Source organism: Plectrocnemia conspersa, unplaced genomic scaffold (genome assembly GCF_051122295.1).
Source record: "Plectrocnemia conspersa isolate PC_06_02 unplaced genomic scaffold, ASM5112229v1 ptg000009l, whole genome shotgun sequence".
Classification (NCBI taxonomy): domain Eukaryota; kingdom Metazoa; phylum Arthropoda; class Insecta; order Trichoptera; family Polycentropodidae; genus Plectrocnemia; species Plectrocnemia conspersa.
Window position 1 is genome coordinate 12,401,854 of NW_028277173.1, and position 23,147 is coordinate 12,425,000.

General features: G+C 31.4%; 1 protein-coding gene and 1 long non-coding RNA gene across 2 annotated transcripts in view; both read right to left on the reverse strand.

Annotated features, from left to right (window-relative positions):
* The window catches only part of klar (klarsicht), a 210,741-nt gene that overhangs the window by 151,208 nt on the left and 36,386 nt on the right, over window positions 1–23,147 (reverse strand). The window lies entirely within an intron of this gene.
* LOC148231940 (uncharacterized) lies at window positions 10,605–18,089 on the reverse strand. The gene is made up of 2 exons (XR_015810621.1): window positions 15,950–18,089; window positions 10,605–11,637 (listed from the first exon to the last, which is right to left on the reverse strand). It is a non-coding gene; the product is annotated as an uncharacterized LOC148231940 (long non-coding RNA).

Below are 23,147 nucleotides of genomic sequence, written 5' to 3' on the forward strand. Positions count from 1 at the left end.
CTCATAATAAATATTAGCAGAAAAAAACCGCAAGATTAGATAAAAATAATGTTACAAAAATCAACCTGTACAGTTAAGTAAATAATAGTTACACTGCATATCGCAGCATATTGAAACATAAAACGGAGCTTGCTCAAATGCATCTATAATACATACTATAAATTATAACATTAAAATACTTAGATTCAAAAACACTTAGGTCAACGACATATGTATGCATTTCATCATAAAAAATACAATAATTTAGCTGTAGATAATGCAGCAGTACACCGAAAAAAAATAACTACCTGCTTTGTTGTCATACACAAAAACTAAGGAAATATTCTAATATTTGTCCGGTTTTTGTGTTTTTAAAAAATATTTTTTTTTAAATATTCCACTATAAATATAAATAGTATAACAAATATTAGAATAACGAAAAATTAAAAAACAGGATATTCGAATCTCTACTTAGGACTGAATTAAAAGTATTAGAAAAAGCCAGAAATAAATATATATAATATATATATACAAATATGTATGTTTTAGCAAATGATGCGGTCGGTGTTTAATTGAAATATCAAACCAAAATAAAAATATTTGAAACAAGCAAAGAAAATTTGTAAAGTCATTTTGATAAGTTAGGTCTTGAATGTCATTTTAAAACCAGTAAAAACAACAACCATATAGATATTATATAAAAGCAATTAATAAAATATATTTCAATATTATAATATTTCTCCCACGTGTGAATTAAGTCATTTTATATACAGACAATCCATAAAAGTCGTTTGCCACAAAAAACTTTTAGCGACTAATTAACTCACGACATTTTCCTTAACAAATAAAATAATAGTTAATTAGTAATACAACCGAATTTTATATGCTATGCGGTTAATTGAGGCTTGGCATTTTTGTTACGTAGAATAGTATTTAATTAGCAAATTATTCCAATTTGTATTAAATTTAAGATGTTTTTTTTTAAGTTTTTATTGATTATTTTACGATATTATTGTTACTATTACATAATAATATTATTTCACGTAAATAGATTTTTGGGCTATGAAATTTTTCTTCTGTCTCTTACTGCAATGCATAAGTATCAAGAAAGATTAGAAAGCCATAACCAAATGTAAAATAAAGTATATATAACCATCTATCTGAACACGATTCCAATAAATTGTAGAATCGACTGAGAAGATCACCGGAATATAGGGATTAAGGTAATAGCAATAAGTATAAAGAAAAAAATATTGTTGAAAAACAAAACTTAAAATCAAGTAGCCTCAGTATTATAGTACATAATAACGCCTGTTATGTTAGAGCAGAGGTGTCCAATACGCTCATTCATGCGGCCCGCATAAATTAAAATTAATAGTAAAATTTCAAAATTGTTCTTTTTTTTGGCATGTTATTAACATTATTTCTTAATTTAACTAATGAAATTATAAGATAAAATATACGACAAAAAAGCGTTTCATGAAAAAAGACTAACATCTATTTTTTATGCAATAGAAGTTAATTTTAAAAAACATTATGTTTGATTGCTTTCAAATTTAAATAATTTGCAAGAAATGTGCCGTATACAAAAAATTAAGATCTGAAAAAAATCTTACGTCTCAACAAAAACTATTTCGAAAAGTGGCCGATTTATTAGTAAAGACAAGTTATTTGGTAGCAAATTTAATTTATAAACAAAGCAAATCCGTTTACTGTCGATGAGTTTATATAAGTCTTGAAAGCTTAGCTGAAATAATCCTAATAACATACATATACTTAAAAATTTTATTCCATAGCTTTTTATAAAAGCACTGATGGTACAGATACCGCGCAACTTTGACAATGGGAATTGACAATGAATTTAATATTACCGAGGAACTGACTTTAACTATTGTAGTTTCAATAAAAGATAAGTTCTTTCAGATTGATATGTAGCTTACGTAATGAAAAATACCCTGCACTCTAAGAATATGATATTTCACTGATAGTGAAAAGACAATTTGTGTTCACATTAAGAATACTATGTTATTGTTTTTTTGTGTGAAACGTAAAGTGGTAATCAACCCATTTGACTATTTGGGTCACACTGTAGTCAAAAAAATATTAATAAAATATATGGACCTTGACAATTTTTTGTCGGGCATTGCGGCCCAGATGATCAAAAAGTTTGGACTAGAGTCTCCAATTCGAGTAATCGAGTACTCGATACTCGAGTATTTTTGTCTATTTTTCAAGTACTTGATAATCGAGTATTTTGAAAATTACTCGATTAATACTCGAAATTAATTTTTTTTTAAATATTTCAGAAACAAAAATAACTTTAACTCGGTCCGGTAAAGGTTAACGTCTTGCTTTTATTTGGCGTTTATGCCCGAAGTCCCGAGTTAGAGCGGTTACTATCAGGTATAATTTTTTCATAGTTCCATAGTTGCATAGTTCCGGTCGTCGGCTATGTTAGTGGGTACGACGGAGAAATTTCTTTTGTGTTTTCTGTTCGACAGTCCCGACTTATCTCATTTATGGCAATGAACAATATGAAACATCAACAAAAAAAATTTTAGGTTTTATGACTATGCAGTTGTAGCGTAAAGTGTTGTCAATTGTTTATACTGATCCCTCAGCTTAAAATATAAATCAAAACAATTGTGTGTTTTAAAGGCATTTAAAGTAGTCAGTTCTTTGCAAACCGTTTAGCTCTAGAGTGAAAGGGATTCACCCAAATACATCTTCGAAGGATATAGATTTAAATTCTTCGCATTAATCAGAAGGAGTAGAATATTGTATATTGTTAAAAAAAAAAATCTATTCAAGAAGAATTACAAAATACTATTTTGTCAATAGTCGAAGGAAATAAGAGAAAAGCAGAGAAGGGAATGAAAGAAGAGAACATAAAAAGAGAGTTCAAAAAATTTTATATCTATAAAAAGCGAACAGATATAAATTAGAAGCCTTATCCAACGCGTTAATGACAATAAGACCAACATCAACAGCAACGGAAAGGGTTTTTTCCATAACGGGAATAATAAAACCAAAGGTTAGCAGTAATATTAAATTCGAGACACTTTTTGCATTATTGTTTTTAAAAAGTATGTTCGTGAAGTTAAAATAATTGTAAAAATAAACATACTAAGTATTTTATTTATTTATTTATATGTGCACGAATTTGAATAATAGCTATTTTGGTACATTTGGTAAATACTCGAAAGTACTCGAGTACTCGAGTATTTTAAAATTTTAATATTCGATACTCGAGTAGTTGATGGTTCGAGTAATTGGAGACTCTAGTTTGGACACTAATGTGTTAAAGAAAAGGACTACTAAAGCTACAGAAATATGTATGTGTAGTACTTATAATATACATATATCTGTACACAATTATTTGATATTTAATTTAAAGAGCATGATTACCATTTTACAATTAAACAAGAATATATCATACTAATACTTTTAATACAACATGATTTATTTGAAATAGCTGCAATATAATTCACATCTCACAATAATTATGCGATCATTTCTCAGTGACATGGTTCATTAAACGATATGCTGTAATTAATTATAAGGTTTACTTTGAACATAACGGTAATTGATTAAATAACATAGTACTTATAGCGGGAATTTTAATGTAATTCTCAATACAACTACTAATAAAACGTTATACTTAATGGGAAATTAAATTAAATGGTAACATGTACATGTAATAATAAATAAGAAAATATTATATGGTATTTATAAGAAACGTTTAAATTTGTATGATTGCTAAGTATATGTACTTATAAATTTGTGATATGAATTTGTAATTTATTGACTTGTTTAATTTAATTAAATACAAAAAAATGATAAAAGTCACACGAAAATATATAAAAAATGTATATACATATGTATATAGATATAATATATAAATAAAATAAAATATGTATATATATAAATTCATATAACATTTAAATACATACATAAGATAAAGATGCGAATGATCGAATGTGCTCTTTAATTTGTACTTGGAACTAATTAATATTAAATAAAGCACTTGGGGCTCAAGCAGAAGAAATATTCTATACGCAAATATTATTTAAGAAAACACCAGACACTTGTGAGAAGTGGAATCTCTCAATAAATATAATAGCTGTATTCAACAAATTACCCGTTAAAAGCAACGAATGTTTTGAGTGTTTCAAATACTAAATATAAGGAGGGAGTATAGGTAAATAACAGTAAAACTTCTGATGATATATTGAGATGACCAGAAATAAATGTGTACAGATGACTAGGATCTTGGAAATTCGTTCTTAAGTTTGTGACGAATATGTTGAAAAATAAATAAATATATTATAAGTCAATCTCTAAATTAAATGCTTTTTATGACTTTTTTTCTGAATATCCCTAGTAAGTCATAGACCCAAACCGTGAAATATCGATTAACTACGCGATCTATCGAGCACAAAATTTACATGAAATGATATAACCAGCGCACGCTCATGCGTATAACCCCGTTTTTAACTGCACGGTTAATCTGAATGTATGTTTCCGATTTCACGCATTTTCTGGACACCCGTCGATCAAAATCTAATTCGGCGATGAGTGTTTCGCTAAGAACATTGCGTTGCCAAAGTCGACAATTTGTTTCGCAAGCAGAGAAAGTACCGCAAGCACCTTCAATTAAAATTCAAAAAGTCAGGAAAGCCGATCGGTTCACCAAGAACAACGAAAAAATAAGCGATATGATATAATCGTGGTCTTTTTTGGAAGAGCATCTAGCGCACGATGGCGCAATTTGTGGCGCAACAGCTAAGCCACAATGGATATCGATCGATAAGTGGCAATTTTGCAATTGATATGTGGTGGTTCAATGATTGCCCATGGGCAGTAAATGCAGGTGAAAGAAAGAAAAACATGTGTAATTTTTATCTCTGAGTAGTTTGACAAGAAGGCGCTGTACCATTTTATAATGACAAAAGATTCATCTTGAACTCATCTGTTACTGTACATGTACATCGTTAAAGTCGTGCAGGGTTGTCAAAATAAAATTGATTTGGTCGAATCATTTTCATGATGTGGGTCAATTTAATATGATAAATTATGACGTGGGTTTGATTGGTTTTGATTTTTTAATTTAAAAATATGTATAAATCTAATGTGGTATATTTGTGATCAATCAAATGACATAGACATGTCTATATACTTGAATAAAAATACATTTCAATTAAAAAACATAGATAGTTATATAAAAATTAGAATTACATACTACTATAAAAAGACGTTTGCATTTATCATAATATGAATTATTTGAGTACAGAAAAGAAACCTCAACTGTCTGAAAAACATATCGAAAAAGGAACGACTTGGGCGCAAGAGAACTTAGATCGTGATTAGGACAACATATTTTTTCTGACGAAGCTTCTTTTTGGGCATATTGTAGCATGCATAATCGAACTTAATCTGCCCCCAGCATAGATTCCTCCAGCGGACTAATTAACGCATCCGTGCCTGTGTTGATTATAAGGTAAAACTAAGAGACCTTTTGAACTTTTATGTCGAGGTAGACTCAACATCAACATTTGAAACATAAGGTAACTGTTTAAAGAAGAGACAAATTTTTCATTTTACGACAAAATTTTAATTTTCTACGTAGTATACAGATGACTTCAGTGTTTCGGATCATTCTCCTCTTGGGGAAGCCAATTTTCTAAATCCTAATTATAAACAAATCCTAATTATAAACATGCTTAAATTCTATTATTATAAAAAAAGATTAGAACTACTCTCATAAAACATGGTATATGAACATCTTAAGTTTGTCAATGAAATATTCATCTTATGACAAAACATCTCGTTTTGCTCCCTAATGCCTACCTCACGTCGCAGTCGGAGACTGAACAATCTCCATACAAATTATGAGTGCATTTAGAGTGAGAGTTTTTTTAAACTTCTCGTTTACAGAATATAAAAAATAACCGCGAGTGAGATTTATCGTTTAACGAAATTTAGATATCACATAAATTATTCAAATAAGCATAGATTAGATAAATGATAGTGATGGCACATCATGAAAAGGTTTTGTGCGATATCTACATACAGTGAAATTGTTAGATAACGTCACCTGAGCATTTACGATGACGTAAACATCATAATTGAATATAACATGTACGTACACACGTAGGAGTGTTTGTGACAGGTGACATATTCATTCTTTTAACGATGACAGTTTATTATTAAACCCATTCAAGGGTTTCTTTAAGAACGTTTAGCCGATAAACCTCTGGCGTTCGTTTTCCACTGGACTATATCCGTCACAGTTTATACATTTACACTTTTTAGTTTCAATTGCGTGCAGCTGTGTAACTAACTTCAGTTTCGTAATATATTACACTTCCAATAGGTATAGAATGCTACAGGATTACTGAACGCTTTTTTGAAAGTGTATTACAATAAAAAGTCGTTATATATCCTTTAAAAATGATTGCATTTTATAATGATTTTGCATTTTTCTGCTACAGGAATAAAATGATTTTTTAACAAGCTGTATTTTACGCTACAATTATTTTAGATATCATATGTATTTACATTATCAAAAAACATAAACAAAAACTCGCATAATAGTTTATTTACACATTATAAAATATAATTATTTTTCAACATTTTGTCATAGCAAATATTGAAAAAATCTATGATATAATATACGTAAAAAAAGGTCTTTTAGATACTGATCATAAGAATCAGATAAATTTATATGAAAGTATAGAGTATTTTGGTAAAGTTGTTTTTAATAAACGTTTGAAAAATGTTATTTTGAGGTTTCCGTCGAAGGAAGCGCATTGAAAATGATGCTGAAATCAGCGTATAATTTTATATATATTGTAAATCAAGATCTTAGAACATCGTATAGTGGTATTATTGTACATTATTCGCTCAAGTAAAAAATGATTTTATGGAACAATCTGTATATATAGAGTACATTTATATCTATTAATCTGCAACTTTACGTGCAGGTCTACTGTCGTGCGTTTGCCTGTATGAATACATTACTTTTATCACTCTTTGTTCTTTTCAGTAAGAGTATTTGAAATTTATTATTTATCCATCAAATTCGGATGGCGTAAAACAGTGACCCAATTCATTAAAAAAGTAATTTTGTATAATAAATCGATAAAAATTTACCAAACAAAGCCATCATAGTTCGGTCTTATGCAAATACACCTCACACATAATATAATATTTAAATTAAACATTACAGTCGATACAAAGGTGTACCAGGATGCTGTAATGGTTTTCCAAACACGTGCTAATTGTGGAAAATGAGTTATTTAAATCACAAAGAGTACAAAAAATATGCAAAATCAACGCAAGCGGAATTCATTTTATCGTCTCTTGAAAAGTAATCCGGAAAATAATGAACTCTGTACATGTATTAAATCCAAGGTTTCACAGGTTGTTACACTACCGGTTGCGCGACAATTATTGCTGTTTGCAAATAGGGAAGAGTGTGGGTATTTAAGAAACGGTTCACAAACTTTCCATTGACTTAACAATATTTTTTTCGGAGTCCGTTCGAGTTTAAAAGAGAGGCAGGCTTGAATGCATATTAATATCGGATTTATTTAACATTATGTGGAGAATATATTAGGAAATCAGTGAATAATATTTAGCAAACGATTCGTAAATGACAAGAGATTAATTTATTTATTTGAATTAAATTAAGACAATCAAGAACGTCTCATCAGAACGGAGATGGCGGAGCTCCTTCATATAATAAAGACAGAAAGCGAAATGCTATATTCACAAATAAGAAGAAACCCTTGTTATTGTTCTACAACTATTTATGATGTGGGATCTTATTCTTAAAACTCGCGTTAATAACCATGACTAAATGTGATCAGTTGTAATAATATGGAAGAATTAGACAATATAATGTAAAGGATAGGACCACACAAAAGCCCTCGGTAGGTCTAGAAAAAAAGGGGTTCACATAAATATAAATAACAAGCAATTATTCTCCGATGCATTGAAAAATTTGTTGCGAAACGGTCACGGGAAACGATACATCACCGGAAGACAAAAAGCACAGTAGGGCAACAATATTCCCGTTGCACAATTCGACCTTTAAAAGATGTCCATCAAGCTAATGTCACTTTACATAGGCGTATACATATTTCGTTGTTCGAAGAAACAAGTGTAACAACTGACTGGATGGTCGCTGCAAGGTTGTGATTCGTCAATTAGCTTTACAACCCTTAATATTTAAGGCTGGTCTTTAATGAGAAGAGGGCAGACACTCCTCGACAGGAGATACGCCCCGAGGCGAGGACTATACGGTCATGGAAAGCCTTCACCAGAAGGAGACTGCGAAGCAACACCCCTTAGGGTGTTGCTTCGCAGTCTCTTTAGACTAGAAAACCTTAAAATGACATAAAATTAAAGTAAAATAATGTATTATCATTGATTTTATAATGTATAAATTACAATAAAAATATGGTAACATATTTAAAATTAGCCCCAAAGTAGAAATTTAGAAAACTTTAAATCTACCACCAACAGATTAAAACTTAAATATAAGAAATACTTTATTTTATTTATATGACACAATATGCAAAGTTGTATATATAATATTCAAGCAAACAAACTTTTCATTAGTGACTAAATTTTCTTCAGACGTTTTTATGATTATTTAGTATTTTTAAAATCATATTTTAAGATGTACGATTTTCATAGCTTTTTATTTCATTTCTAACCTCAAATTTAACATTATATTTGAAAAGCTTTCTATATTTTTCATATAAAATATTTTCGAAAAATTCAATCCGTTAATAAATATACAACATTTGAGAATCATAGGTCAATAAACCACCTTCACTCGCAATTGTGTGGACGGGAATTAAGCGCCCAATTAGCATGCAATTGGAACGCGACTTATTAGAGCGAGAAAAAAAATTGTTTGACAAATATTATATTTCGCGTGATAAAACAAATATTTTAGAAAACCATTGAAAATCGATGGAAAGTGCATCTGAGTATTTTTGTAAAATATATTTACAACCTCAAACCACGAAACATCTACGGTAAAATGTGGATTTTGGTAAGTCGGTTCCTATTTGAGACACGCGATCATATTTCATGTAAAATGTGATGTAAAATATTATAAGAACACATGCACATAAATTATTAATTATATTACATAATAAATTATTTTACATTCAGAGGGTTTGAGTTCATTTAAATACTAGTAGCAAAACACATTAAAAAAAATATAGATACACTTCGAGACATTTCATTTTTATTTTATTTAAATACAGTTAATGAGTCGTTACTGATAAAATCACTACAGATATTTCCACTTGATTGAATTACAGTTTCACTGTATAAATGCTGCAGTAATTATATGTTTTCGTTTTTTTATTGTTCGTTTTTATTAAGAGCGATCCAAATTTAACCCTGTAATTAGGAAGAAAGCAAAAATCTCACATTCAGTCGAATGCAATAAAATGCAGTTACTGCAATTAAAACTCAATAAGGAGTTTGAGAAAGTAATTCATATCATCGCTGCAGACCATGACTCAAAATAATAACTTTGAAAACGCGATTTATACCATACATGAATGACGTGAGAAAGGTGACATTAAATTGTGAAGGCAAAACAAGAATAGCTCAACTCTAGGTTAGAAGCATTTGCAATTAAATGCATATTAAAAAAATACATCCCTGAGATAATTTCATCTATTTGTGAATTACGAAGCAGTCAATGATTACTCCATCCATTGCAATTAATATACACACGTGAGTATTAATATCCAAGGGCATTTTTATTGACGTAATGTGTAATTGAAAAGTTTAACATAACTGCATTCTTCAGTATGTTCTACATTATTAAATTTTATTGTTTCCGTTATTGGAGTGTTTTATATACGTAATTAATAACGGCATTACCAAACAATTTAAACCCTTACGTTAACCAAACAAACCGCTGGGTGGTTATTAACATCATTTTACCATCACTATAAAATGATTGATGTTATTCTGTAAGGATTTATTAGATATGTTATTATACTAAAATTTATTAGATAGTTATATTTAATATATCAGTTCGAATTTTCCACTGGGTTGTGAGACAATTTATTTGATGCGTCAAGTAATTAAAATTCTCGCAGAAGCTTCAAGACGATTAGTGGTACGTGTTCGAACTGAGATCATGACGGAATGCCAAGGATAATACGAACAATCGAAAGAATGCCAGGATAACTTTTTTCTATGCATACCTACACCTAAGTCCGTCACGAAGAAAATGCATCTTCTATTATGTCCTTTCGACACGATCTCCACAAAAGGGACGATTCGTGAGAGCGACATGACTTTCAATCCAAAGCATCGATTATACAACATAGATATTCCATAACAATTCGATTTAAGCCTCGAATAATAGATCCATCTCTTCCTGATGTATTTTAATTCTAGTTAAACGCTCCTATACATTCAGAAAGTGAATTAAATCAAAGCTCAAACGAGTGCATTCGATCCGTGCCCTTTTGAATCCCAGCAATCCGAAACGTAATAGAACACAATTACATCAAATTACCTGTTCATACCATTATTATGGTCGAATCCCATTCCCAGGGTGTCCGTGCCCTTTTTCATCCTTTTTATTTTCATTCCGTCGTGGCTATCTTTATTTTATTTGTACATAAAAAGCTTTCGAAAAAAGCACCTGTCGGTAAAGCTCGCCGCAGTCGCTTCATGTAAGAAACGCTCAGTTATTTTAAAGTTTAACCATTGTCGTAAAGTTAAAGCGGAGACGTCGCCACTTTGTTATCTACGCACATAAATTGTTGATGATCGTTGAGATAGTTAAAAGTTTTTGATTCGATTTGCATAACGAATTCGCCTTATTAAGATATTTAAACGTATTTTGCTATATATAGTTTTAATTGAAGAATTAAAATGTTTATTTAGCAGCCGAAGTTTAATAATAATCATAAATACATTTTATTATTTAATAAAATTAGTCAGAGTGAAAATACTATGACATATTTAAAATCAACGCATACAATTACATATAGACAAGATTATTCAACTGCATCTGTGGCAAAAAATTGCTATCAAATATAATACAACCAGTATGATACATACTTATAGCCATATAAAGTGATTTACTATTAATCTAACGCGCTTAAGTTATAAACGATTTTATTCAATAATATCACTACCATTTTTGCATTCTAAACAATTTTTTACTGAAAGTTTTAAACTAATATTTTTTACTGTATCTATCTTATTATTGTTGAAAAATCTCTAAATTTCTAATAGGATATCGATTTTTATTTTGTTGTTGCATATTCATAACTTCAAAAAACATTAAAAATTACTAAATCAACGAAATAAAACAATTCGATAGTTAAAAGTAGTATTTTAATTATCTAGAAACATAATCGCTAGTAATAATAATGACGGTAATATTAATGTTTTTTTTTATAGAAATGTTCAAGTTGTGTAGACTCCTTTCCAAAGGCGTGTACACAACTTGAAGGTGTTCTTTCCTAATACAAGTCGATGGGACTATATGGTTTTGTATTCCAGCATTCATAAATAGTATGGGTTATATTTTTGTTACCTCTCTTCTGAACTTTATTTATCGTGAAGGAATACATAGTTGCATTTATTTACAACCAGTACCTGTCATTCCGCTTTGTGCCTTCGCGGTGTACGGACGCACCTCGTGCTCTGTGCGTAGACCGCGCTGCTGTACACACTCGGACCTGCCAGCTGCGCCGCTGAACAATTTTGCTCACTGCCTACCAAACAACAGCGCCATGAAAAAGGCGCAGACGCGTAAGCGTTCTGTGGGGACGATTAAGGCGTTCCTTAACCCCAGTCAAGATTCGGAATGGCAACTTCCGAAAAAAACTGCCAGACCATCCACTGAGTCCAGGAGCCCCGGACCAACCCCGAGCCAAAACAGGTTCGAAAAGCTTCCCGAGGTATTAGGAAGCAAATCAAGCAGAGTTCCGCCTGTGATTATGGAGGTCACGGGCTCACATCTTCAAACGACGGACCTTATTAAATCCGTCACCAAATCCAGCAACTTCACGTTGCGTTACACTGGAAAGGGCAACATGTCCGTCCAGTGTTCTTCGCTCGAGCAACGAGCCTTACTAATGGAAGGATTGAGGGGGCATCGCCCATTTCATACCTTCACCACTGACGAGGACAAGACAGTAAAGTCTGTCCTGAAAGGACTACCAGAAGTTCCAACTCAAGACATAGCTGCTGACCTCCAAAGGCAAGGACTCAATGTCGTCAAAGTGACGACAATGAAGACAAAGACGGAGGTACTGGGAGGTTCTCGCCTCTACCTGGTTCAGTTCTCTTCGGATACCAAGACAGCTGCAATCAAAAACATCCGGTACGTTTGTTTCGCCAAGGCCATTCTGGAAAGGTATAAGCGTAACAATGGACATTTAACCCAATGTTTCAGATGTCAGCTTTATGGACACGCAGCCAAAAACTGCCACCGAACCCCACGATGCGTCAAATGTACCGGCAGTCACGCAACCGCTGACTGCTCGAAAACGGATCGTGAGACACCAGCGAAATGCATCGGATGCGAAGGAGATCATCCGGCCAACTTCAAGGACTGCCCTCGCAGGAAGGAGTATCTCGTCCAGACTCAGAGGAGACATCAAAGGCCAGCTACCGTCGCGGCTGTCGCCCCGGCTGCACCTGGACCGACATTTAACTTAGTTCAGGAGCATTTTCCCGCACTCCGACCATCCCAACCGGCTAAGAACTTCTCAGCTGCGGCCGCTAATCTCAAACAGGCTCAAAGATCACAACCAGAGCCGACAGCAGCACCAAACACCGGCGCAGAGGATGCCCCCATGTCGTCCTCGGATCTACGGAAGATGCTCCTCGTACTTCAGGAGATTCGGGTCAAAGCTGGCAAGTGTGCGAGCAAAATGGAGATAGCCATCATGATGGTAGAGTACCTTGATGTCCTCTTCTAAGAAGAAATTGAATTTGCTGACGTGGAATTCACGTGGAATTCGACACAAAACTGGCGAGCTGGAGCTATTGATCAGTGAGTATAAAATTGACATTGTCATAGTTACCGAGACGTATCTTAAACCTCACGTTAAAATATCTTTGCCGAACTTTGTTTGCCTCCGGAGAGACCGACTCTCAAGGCCAGGTGGCGGGGTTGCGATTTTTATTAAAAAATCTATAAAACACGCGCGTATAAATCCCGACGTAATTAACTTAGAATCTGTCGCGATCCAAATTAATAATAATAATAAAATCATCACAATTGCTGCCGCATACAACTCACCCGGAGACGAATTGTTGCAGAGTGATCTAGATGCTGTGCTTGGACTTGGAAGCTCTGTTATATTAAGCGGAGATTTCAACGCCAGGCACTCGCACTGGAATTGTTCTAGTACCAATCGATCCGGTTCCATGCTCTTTAACTACTTGCACGATACTGACACGGATATTCACTTTCCAAATTCACACACACACTATCCTTTTAATAACATGTCTCCATCAACTCTTGATTTCGCATTAGTCAAAGGTTTTACGCCAATTTCGGGGATGCACTGCATCCAAGCTCTATCTTCGGATCATCTTCCTGTGTTTTTTGCTCTGGAAGGCGATGTTGAGGTCATCCCTGAAATATTTTTTGACTACGGAAGAGCTGACTGGAAAGGTTTTAGAAGTTTCATTGAATGTCGTCTACACGGCGCTCCACAGATATACACTTTACAAAACACCAGGCAAATTGACGATGATATTAATTTTTTTACAAATTTAATCGAGCAGGGTAAACTATCATTTATACCGACGCGTAAAAATATACCAAATAAAGTAAAATTAACTCCAGAAATTATCGAATATATAAAAATCAAAAACAGAATTAAAAAGCAATGGCAAAAAAATAGATCACCCCAGCTTAAAACTTTATTAAATAAATTAACCAGTGATATCCGCGTAAAAATCCAAATAATTAAAAATGATTCATGGTCACGTAAACTGAAAAAACTAAATCCAGCAGATAACTCATTATGGAAAATCGCTAAGTCAATTAAAAATAAATATTCAGACATTCCGCCGTTAAAAAATGGAGACGACATAGTAACCTCGAACATACAAAAAACTGAGGTATTAGCTAATGCATTCTCTACATCCTATGTGCTAACGCAAAATTATACGCATCTAAAAACCCAGAGTAAAGTTGATCGTTCAATTCAAAGACTTGATAAAACTAGAATAGATAAGAAAACTATTAACGAAATTACCCCGTTCGAAATTTATAACATTGCAAAATCACTTAAAAATAATAAAGCTCCGGGAATTGACCGATTAGATAACATCTTAATAAAAAACTTTCCATTTAAATGCTTTCATTTCCTAACTAACATATTTAACTTTTGCTTATCTATTGGGTATTTTCCAGGTATTTGGAAAGTTGCAAAAATAATTCCGATAAAAAAACCCGGTAAAGCTGATAGCATCCCATTAAATTACCGACCGATTAGCTTACTACCGTCCCTAAGTAAATTATTTGAAAAGATTATCTTATCACGTTTAAAAGAGTGTCTAAATAGTAAAATCATTGACGAACAATTTGGCTTCCGCGAAGGACACTCAACAACGCATCAACTTAATAGACTCACGGAGCACATTTCTGCGAATTTTAACAGGAAAAAAAGCACAGGATTTTTAATGTTAGACGTAGAGAAGGCATTTGATACTGTGTGGCATGAAGGGCTAGTATACAAACTAGATAAGTACAAAACCCCACACTATCTGATACAAATTATCCGATCATACCTCCAAGATCGAAGCTATGTCGTCTCCTTAAATAACGATAATTCGACACCGCGTAAAATACCAGCCGGGGTTCCTCAGGGGAGCATACTTGGGCCGTATCTTTATATAATATATACAAACGATATTCCAATTTTAAAAAACACCAGTCTCTCTATTTACGCGGACGATACGGCCGTTTTAACTAGTTCATATGGTCTTAAACCAATAGCAACAAAACTACAAAAATCTTTGCATAACTTAAATAAACATTTAAAAAAGTGGAAAATAAAAATAAACGATGATAAAACTGAGGCAATCATTTTTACGATGCGCCGGCAACCGTTGCCTCCGCCTTTAAAAACCGAGCAGGGCAAAAACATTGAATGGAAAACGAGTGTTAGGTATCTGGGTCTTCACTTAGATTCTAAATTAAAATATACAAAGCATATAAAAGAAGTACGGTCTAAAGGGCTTGCCGCCATTTCAGCTCTGAGACCCATTTTTAACAGAAAAAGCGCGTTGACGATTAAAAACAAAATTTTATTATATAAACAATTAATACGACCGATATTAACATACGCTTGCCCAGTGTGGAGTAATACGTGTAAAAATAATTTTAATAAGTTACAAGTAATTCAAAATAAAGCTGTAAAAATAATTTATAACACCCCATATTATACTAATTTAAAGAAACTCCACACTCGATATTCTATACCTACAATTAAAAATCACATTATTACTAATACGATAAATTATTACAAAAATATCTCGCGTGAACATAATAATAAATTAATTGCAAAAATTGGTAACTATGACAAAGTCACACTAAATTTCAAGTATAAACATAAAATGCCTAAGCACATAATGCTTTGATAGCAAATCTGTAACCACGACTTCAATAGCCCCAGTTCGTAAGTGTTATTTTTAATTATGTATCTTATATTTTATTTATTTTATTTTCTTTTTCTTATTGTATAAAGGTTTTAGTATTTTCTCCTTAAATTTTACTTATTAAATATTGCATATTGTTGCCTTTATTTTTATTTAAACTATTGTAATTTCGCTTGTAAACATGATAATGGCTAAAAGCCAGAAACATGTAATTTATAACTTGTATAAAACTAAATTATTTTTGAAATAAACATTTCAAAAAAAAAAAAAAAAAAAAAACCAGTACCTGTCCGAGTATATTGCGCAGTAGTAGTCGCAGACATTAATTTTTTCACGTGAACCAAAGATTCCTTTCTATGCGTTTATCCACTCAAAGCATTAGATTAGACAGACGATGTAGAGATAAGAGCCAATGCCTAACTTATAATTTCACCGATGGTCGATAAAGTCCAGTTATGACTGCAGAGCAACAATCCTGAATAATAATTAATTCGTAGCTATAAAACAAGAAAAAAAGCAGCCCCAGGACCTGAACTGGTTATTCAAATGTAAAAGATTCTTCGGAAGGCGAGAGCCATTTGGCGGATTTCGTAATGTCAGAGATTGCGCAATATCGCGGAAAGTGCTTCCAAATATGTGCGTGAAGAATGGTAATGAGGCGCTAAGTGGTACGCTAAGAAAAAAGACCGGTTCTAGGTGGGTCATTGAACAATGTGCAATGGCCGACTATAAACAAAAGCCGATTGTTGACGTGATAAATAATTGTTGTCTAATTATGAATGAAGATTCGCTGCCCACGACTGATATGTGGGCATTCGGAAGAAGATGCGTAATGATCTGTTGTGTGGACTTTTGTGGGGGATTGCTCATTTTTGGCATAGCTATAACATATAAATATTTTATTGTGTTTATTATATTTATGGAGAACAAAGGGTGCTAAAGATAATCTAAATACATTAGGAAATGAATCTTCTAAAAATAAAATTGTGTAGGTATTGAAATATAATATTATTAGGTCAATAACATTTCACCTTTAAAGTAAATTCCGAATAAATTAAATTGAAAAAGCTTTGTGGTGCTAAAGTAAATTTACTTTAGTTCCGGTAGACCCGTATCAAATCAATGTACAGTGCAAAACAGAATGATAAGGCTAATAAGCTTTTTGTTCATATTTAGTAGCCCAAATATACTTTTAAAATGTGTATAGAAATATCGTCAGAATCAATTTGTAGCAATGAGTAAAATTAGGTAAAGATGTTTTAAAACATTTGATATATCTTTTTTTAAATATTATTCTGGATTAAGTTATCCATATAGAAGTACGCTCAGGATACGGATTTCGGTTTGTTATTGTGTGCGTGAACTGTGTGGCTCAAAACAATTTCGCTCAGAATATTTAATTTTTTTATTTAAAAAAAAATATATGTTTATTTAACATACATAAATCTGAGCTAAGATGGAAATTTCAATAACTTCGAATAACTTACAGTGTATATTTGAAGCCTTGATATCAAGTAAATCAATATCAACACAAAATTATTTAAAATAAATCACTAGAGAAGATCGAACTTCTGTGCCCCACTGCACTTTAATGACGAATGCCAGCGTTGACGAATCAGCGACTGTCCTTAAAAGAGAAAGCGAGATAACGAAGTACACGCTACATCGCTTCTCCCTCTCATATACATGTACACGCACACAATAACAAAACGGCATCCTTATCCCGAGCGTACTCTACAAATATATAGCCTTTTGCACATTGTTTACAAATTATCATTGCGACGTAATGCAAAATTGTATAATTATTACTTTCTAGTAAAAATTAAGGTATGAATGATACGTGAAAATTAATTAAATTGATCTATTATCTAATTATTTATTGTATTTCATTACAAAATATTTTTAGCTAAGATTAAGCATTGGAAAATTTGCTGAAAGAAGATAGTAATTATAGCATGTTTTTTTAATAAGAATGTTTAGTTTGTTATACCGTGAAAGTTAAACTTTTTAAATTTGATCAATTTAAATGTTAAGAGTGAAGAGCTTTTATGTAGAGAAATTATAAATTATACACTAATTAATTTTAAGGTAATATACACCGCTTGTTGCATTAAGCAAATAAGAAACAGTTTTACGATTGGAAACGTTGTATAATTGCAAAAGCTTAGAATCTCTCAAGATGTTTAATTAATGATGTTACTTGCCTCAGACAAATAAAATAACATTTAAACAAGAAGAACCATATAATTTAATTAAAATGCATTTTAATAACCACGATCGTAATTATAATTTTAGAATGTTTACAAAATAAATATAGTACTAGATAGTAAAATCTTTGAATACGATTACGAACTTCCTCATTTAAATAATTAGTTGCACTGCACAATTTAAAATTGCATAATTTATTTAAAGATACTTTCGATACCGAGTACCGATTTTCCAATAAATAACCAATCGATTTTTAGACAATGGATTAAACCTGTTAAATTATTACGATAATACTGTGATAGTTTGCTTTGCAACTTTTGTAACATACTCGAGCACGCGAAGTGCAATTAAAATTGTGTATTTTGTATGATATAGTATGGTATGATATAATTAATCAGTCTGACGATCTGAACGGAAACAGTTTCACTTTTTTGGTTTGAGCTTCGTGATTTGAAGCGATTTTGGACCTTGGCCTCCTGAGCTATTTGCTCCATTGATTCGACGTGTCTTTCTGTATTTTTCATAGAGGTCAAGCCTGTTTATTTGGATGGAAAAATTAGGTTTATTTTTGAACTGTAGTTTTGACCTTTCGTGCCTGGTTTGGAAAGAACATATACACATAACTAGTGAAAAACACTCATAAAGATAAATATGGCTTCAAATAATAAAGTATAAAAGTGATTAATTTCGATTGATCTATATTATTAAATGTATACAAATAATATTAAATTTAATGTATATTTTATTCGATAAAAAAGCAAGGGTTGAACCAACGTGGAAATAAACATAAACCCTTTTTATCTTTATTTATTTTATTCACGTTTCTTTCTCGGCAAGTTACATCTTCTTTTAATGACGTCTTTTGTCGGTCTCAGATTTGTGGTTGCATCCCCACAAAATCTAATTTGTTGTATCCTAACCAAACCAGTTGTGAGATGTTTATTTTTATTATTATTTTAAGTACGTGTGTGCAAGCATCCTTGTTTAGTTTTATCTTTATTTTTTATAAGGTATATACCCATATTTAAAATTAACTACCGCACTTCTCTAATAATATACTAGTTGTAAACTTAACTGATTTAAATAAGCATAAATATCCGCACTTGAGAGTCAAATTAATGGTTAGGTGATTCAAGTAATATATAAGCTTTTCGTTAATATATCAACGATAATATGTTAGTCATTTAAATAATTGGCTAGATTTATATGTAAATATATAGTAATTAAGTACATAAACTACAATACACGAAATGAGTCTAAATCCTCTATGAAGTCTTTGTTGTATTTTTTATGGTTCATTGTGATATATTAATATTTTAATAATAAATAATAGCAATTATATTTTTAATGTGTATCTTATACAATATATTAAAAATACCTTCATTTTGCAACCAGAATAATGATTGTTTTTTTATGTAAGAATAGATTTTAATCAAAAGCATAAATGGTCTAATATAAATTATGCCAGATTTTTTTTTATTATTCTCTAAATTCAGAGACAAAGCAGAACATGGATAAATGTATGATATGTGTAAAGAATAATACATATAAAATATTAAAATACAATTTACTCTAGTTTATTGGGTGTAGATTATTCGTGCTTGATATAAAATCAATTTTTTTAGTTAATTTCCACGAAAATGTCTGTATTGATATATTAAAAAAACGGTGTAAGGGACTTGAAAAAAAAATCTTCCTATTCATTATTATAATTAAAAAAGAGTATGGATGGATAAAGATCTCCGAAAATTGGTTTAAAACCAAATTGGTTTCCGAAGTAAGAGATTTTTTAAAAATAAAGGGTTGCCACAGAAAGCAGTATTGTTGATAGATAATGCTCTTCTTATCTGAATGAAAGCATATTGGCAAACGAATGTCTTATGGTTGCAAAATTCTTAGCACCCAATGTTACAAGTTTAATTTAGCCCATGGACCACGGTGTTATATCATCAATGATACGGTTTTACATGAAATAACACAATCTTGGTGAATAGTAAGGACTGTAACACTTGTTAGATTGTAGAGAAAGATTTTTTCCTAACGTGGAAATAGATTATTGGATTATGAAGAGGCAAGTGATATTTCTGAAACATGCAGATTAATGTAAAATTTGAAATGCTTTGAAAATGACGATCAGGAAAACATCGAGAAATGATTTGATCGAGATTCAACTGCTTAAATGATGCAGATATCGTTTATATTGTCAGTAAAACATAAGAAGAAAGGAATGATAGTGAGAATACAAGTAAAAAAGATACTAACAAGTATTTTAGTCCCAAAACAGCATTTTAAAAATAACGATATAATATCTCTTTCTGAATTGTAAATATATTATACATATTTTGAAAGCAAATAAAATTGATAGTTCGGATTATCCGTGTTTTTCAATTATCCGTGAACTCCCTCCCCAGCATTATCCTAGATAATCGGGAGTATACTGTAATTCTGAAATATTTTTTTATTACAAAATTTATTTATTTCAAATTTTTTGTTAATTATTATTGTATTGTATTGTATTTCCCGCAAACTTGAAAATTATGGAGTTCACACTCAAAGCGATCGTAATATAATACCAAATATAAAATTAAATTATATACAATATATGTAAAAAATTCAGCAACATTGTACATGTACATACATACATATGTATGTACCAAAATACCGTTAGAATATAAAAGGCAACATTTACATAACCTTGTATCGAGTAAGTATAGTTATTAACTGCGTATTATTTATTTGATACAAAAACACTAATCACATATGAATACATATTAATACACAAACACTGTCAACTGTGACTAGTCACAGATGAAATAGCACGCGTTCTACGGTGAAAGTGATCGTATATGTGCATTGTGCATCACTAAATAACATCCGATAAAGTCTACCCCGTGAATTATTATCATTATCTCACGGTTGACGGGATACGGTTTAAATGCCATCGATCCTATATAGGCAGTTTTCGCATGTCGAACATAATGGCTGATCGATATCCGATCGTCAGATTGCGGATTTATTGTGTGACGTGCCGGAAGCACAACAGCATTTATCAATGTATTTTTTCCTCTTCCTAGTGTGATACGAAATAAATATAGATACGATACGCTCTAATGATGCTTCGTTTAACTTTCGCTTAATTCTCCAATCATCTGGGTCGAGAAGATGCCCTTTGACGCTGAAATAACGATTTCGCCTCTATCGAGCGTTTCTAATTGAACTGACATTATTCAAGCCTATGTGGGATTGGAGATGTCATTAATTTAACTGTACGCCACTTAATAACAATGGAGATGACGTTTGTATTTATATAATACTAAAGAAACTACAACTTTTTAATTTTAGCTCAATTCAGATAGCATATTTATATATGTTACTGAATTTAAGTGGGTCGTGAAATTTTTTAAATATTTTCATAGTCGCTATTAGAATAATAATAGTATTATCTGTATTAGCTAGTTAGTTAAGAACCAACCTATCATTCAGTTTCAGTTTCCTAGTACGGAAAACCAATAGAAAAAGTCTGACAGTTGACAAGCGTAATTTATTTATATTGAGCTAGATAAAAACAAATAAATATCAGTTAATGTGAAGCCTTGTCTTATATGAAAATTTTTGTCCAGCCTCAACACCATGCCAAGTATTCTAATCACGTCACATGAACTGCAGATTAAGATCAAATCAAGACCATGGAGCTTATTAAATTAAGTAGAAAATTTGTTACTACTGATTTAAATGCTATGGATTGTCTGACACATGCCTCAGTAACAATTGATTATATTAAATCTAGATATTTGCAAAAATAACACCTACCTTTATATATTAGGATAAATTCAACACAAATACTTGACTTTTACAAGCGAAACTTTAAATTTTTCGGTGGTATTCTGAGACTGTTTTTTTAACCTAATCATATTATATACACATATATTTGGCAGAAGAAGCTTTAGAATTTTCTACTATTTAAATCAATACAATTATTAATTTAATATAATCAACTCGACTGTTATCGAAACAGGTTTATCATCAAATCATCTGTACGTATAAAGAAAGACTTGCTCTCGGTGAAATCATAATCGATCTGCAATTTAAAAAAAATATTTGGTACGCTCTATAGACATTGCTAATTATCGATAGAAAGTCATCCGATTGCTTAATTAAAGATCAAAAGCTAATATTACAGAACTAGAGGAGACTTTTGCACAGGTGTAGTCGAACAATCAAGGTCATGTAGATTTTTTTTCTGCAATCGCCCAAAGAGCGTAACACTAATCCAATTTCAAAAGATCGAATTTGTGCGAATTTTTTCGCCTGCGCAGTACCTAAGACGGAGTAGTACGATCGAAAGTTAACTTCCTGGCAAATAAAGTTCACGTGCAACGTGTTAAAAAATGACTAGTAGGAAATTACACTTTCCATATTATATTCCACTGGATACATCGATTCATTATCTTCAATTTTACCGATGCGAATTTTTACACTTCAGCGTATTTATCGCACGATTGGTTGTTCTAAAATTTAGAAAGCAGATTAAATCTGTTAATCTAAATTGTCTAGAAAACGCCTTTGATGGCAGGAGATGAATCGTCTTGGATGAAAAAATACACAAGGAGAGTGAAGCAATTTATTTCAATTAACTAATTAGCATGCAAAAAGAAAATGTACGAAATTTAAAATGTAAATATATTTTACAAGTGTAAAATCAAAATATTTTTTTAGCTATTATTCTTGCTTTAGGATTGATTCATAAATCGCAGTTCTGTATTTTTATTTTCTGTTATTTATTTTTGATATTTCAAAAATATAATAAATCGGAAAAACTACGATTTGAAAGGGTTAAGTTGAGCTGTGGGGAAAATTGTAGATGCAATGAAGAAAATTGTCCTCGTCCTTTTTTAATTCTGTATTTGATAATATGTCAAAAAGAATTTTTTTTTAAAAAATCTCATTTTTTAATATATATTTTCTTAAATTAATAAGATATCAATGATATATTTATAAGTGTCCCATTATATTGACCTAATTGATAGTGTAATTAATCAATAATCATACAATGTGCTAGAACATTGATGATATGCATAATCAGAAATAAAATATTCAATCGTGACACGATTTTACTTTTCACTATCGCCGACTACGCGAGAGTGAAATGTTATGAATTGATTATAAAAAAACTGATGAAAAACTGTGAATATACATAGAGCTTATACGTATATACAACATAAATAATTTATTATCTCCAATGGATCAATCGAAGAACAAAGATAGAAAATTCGTCA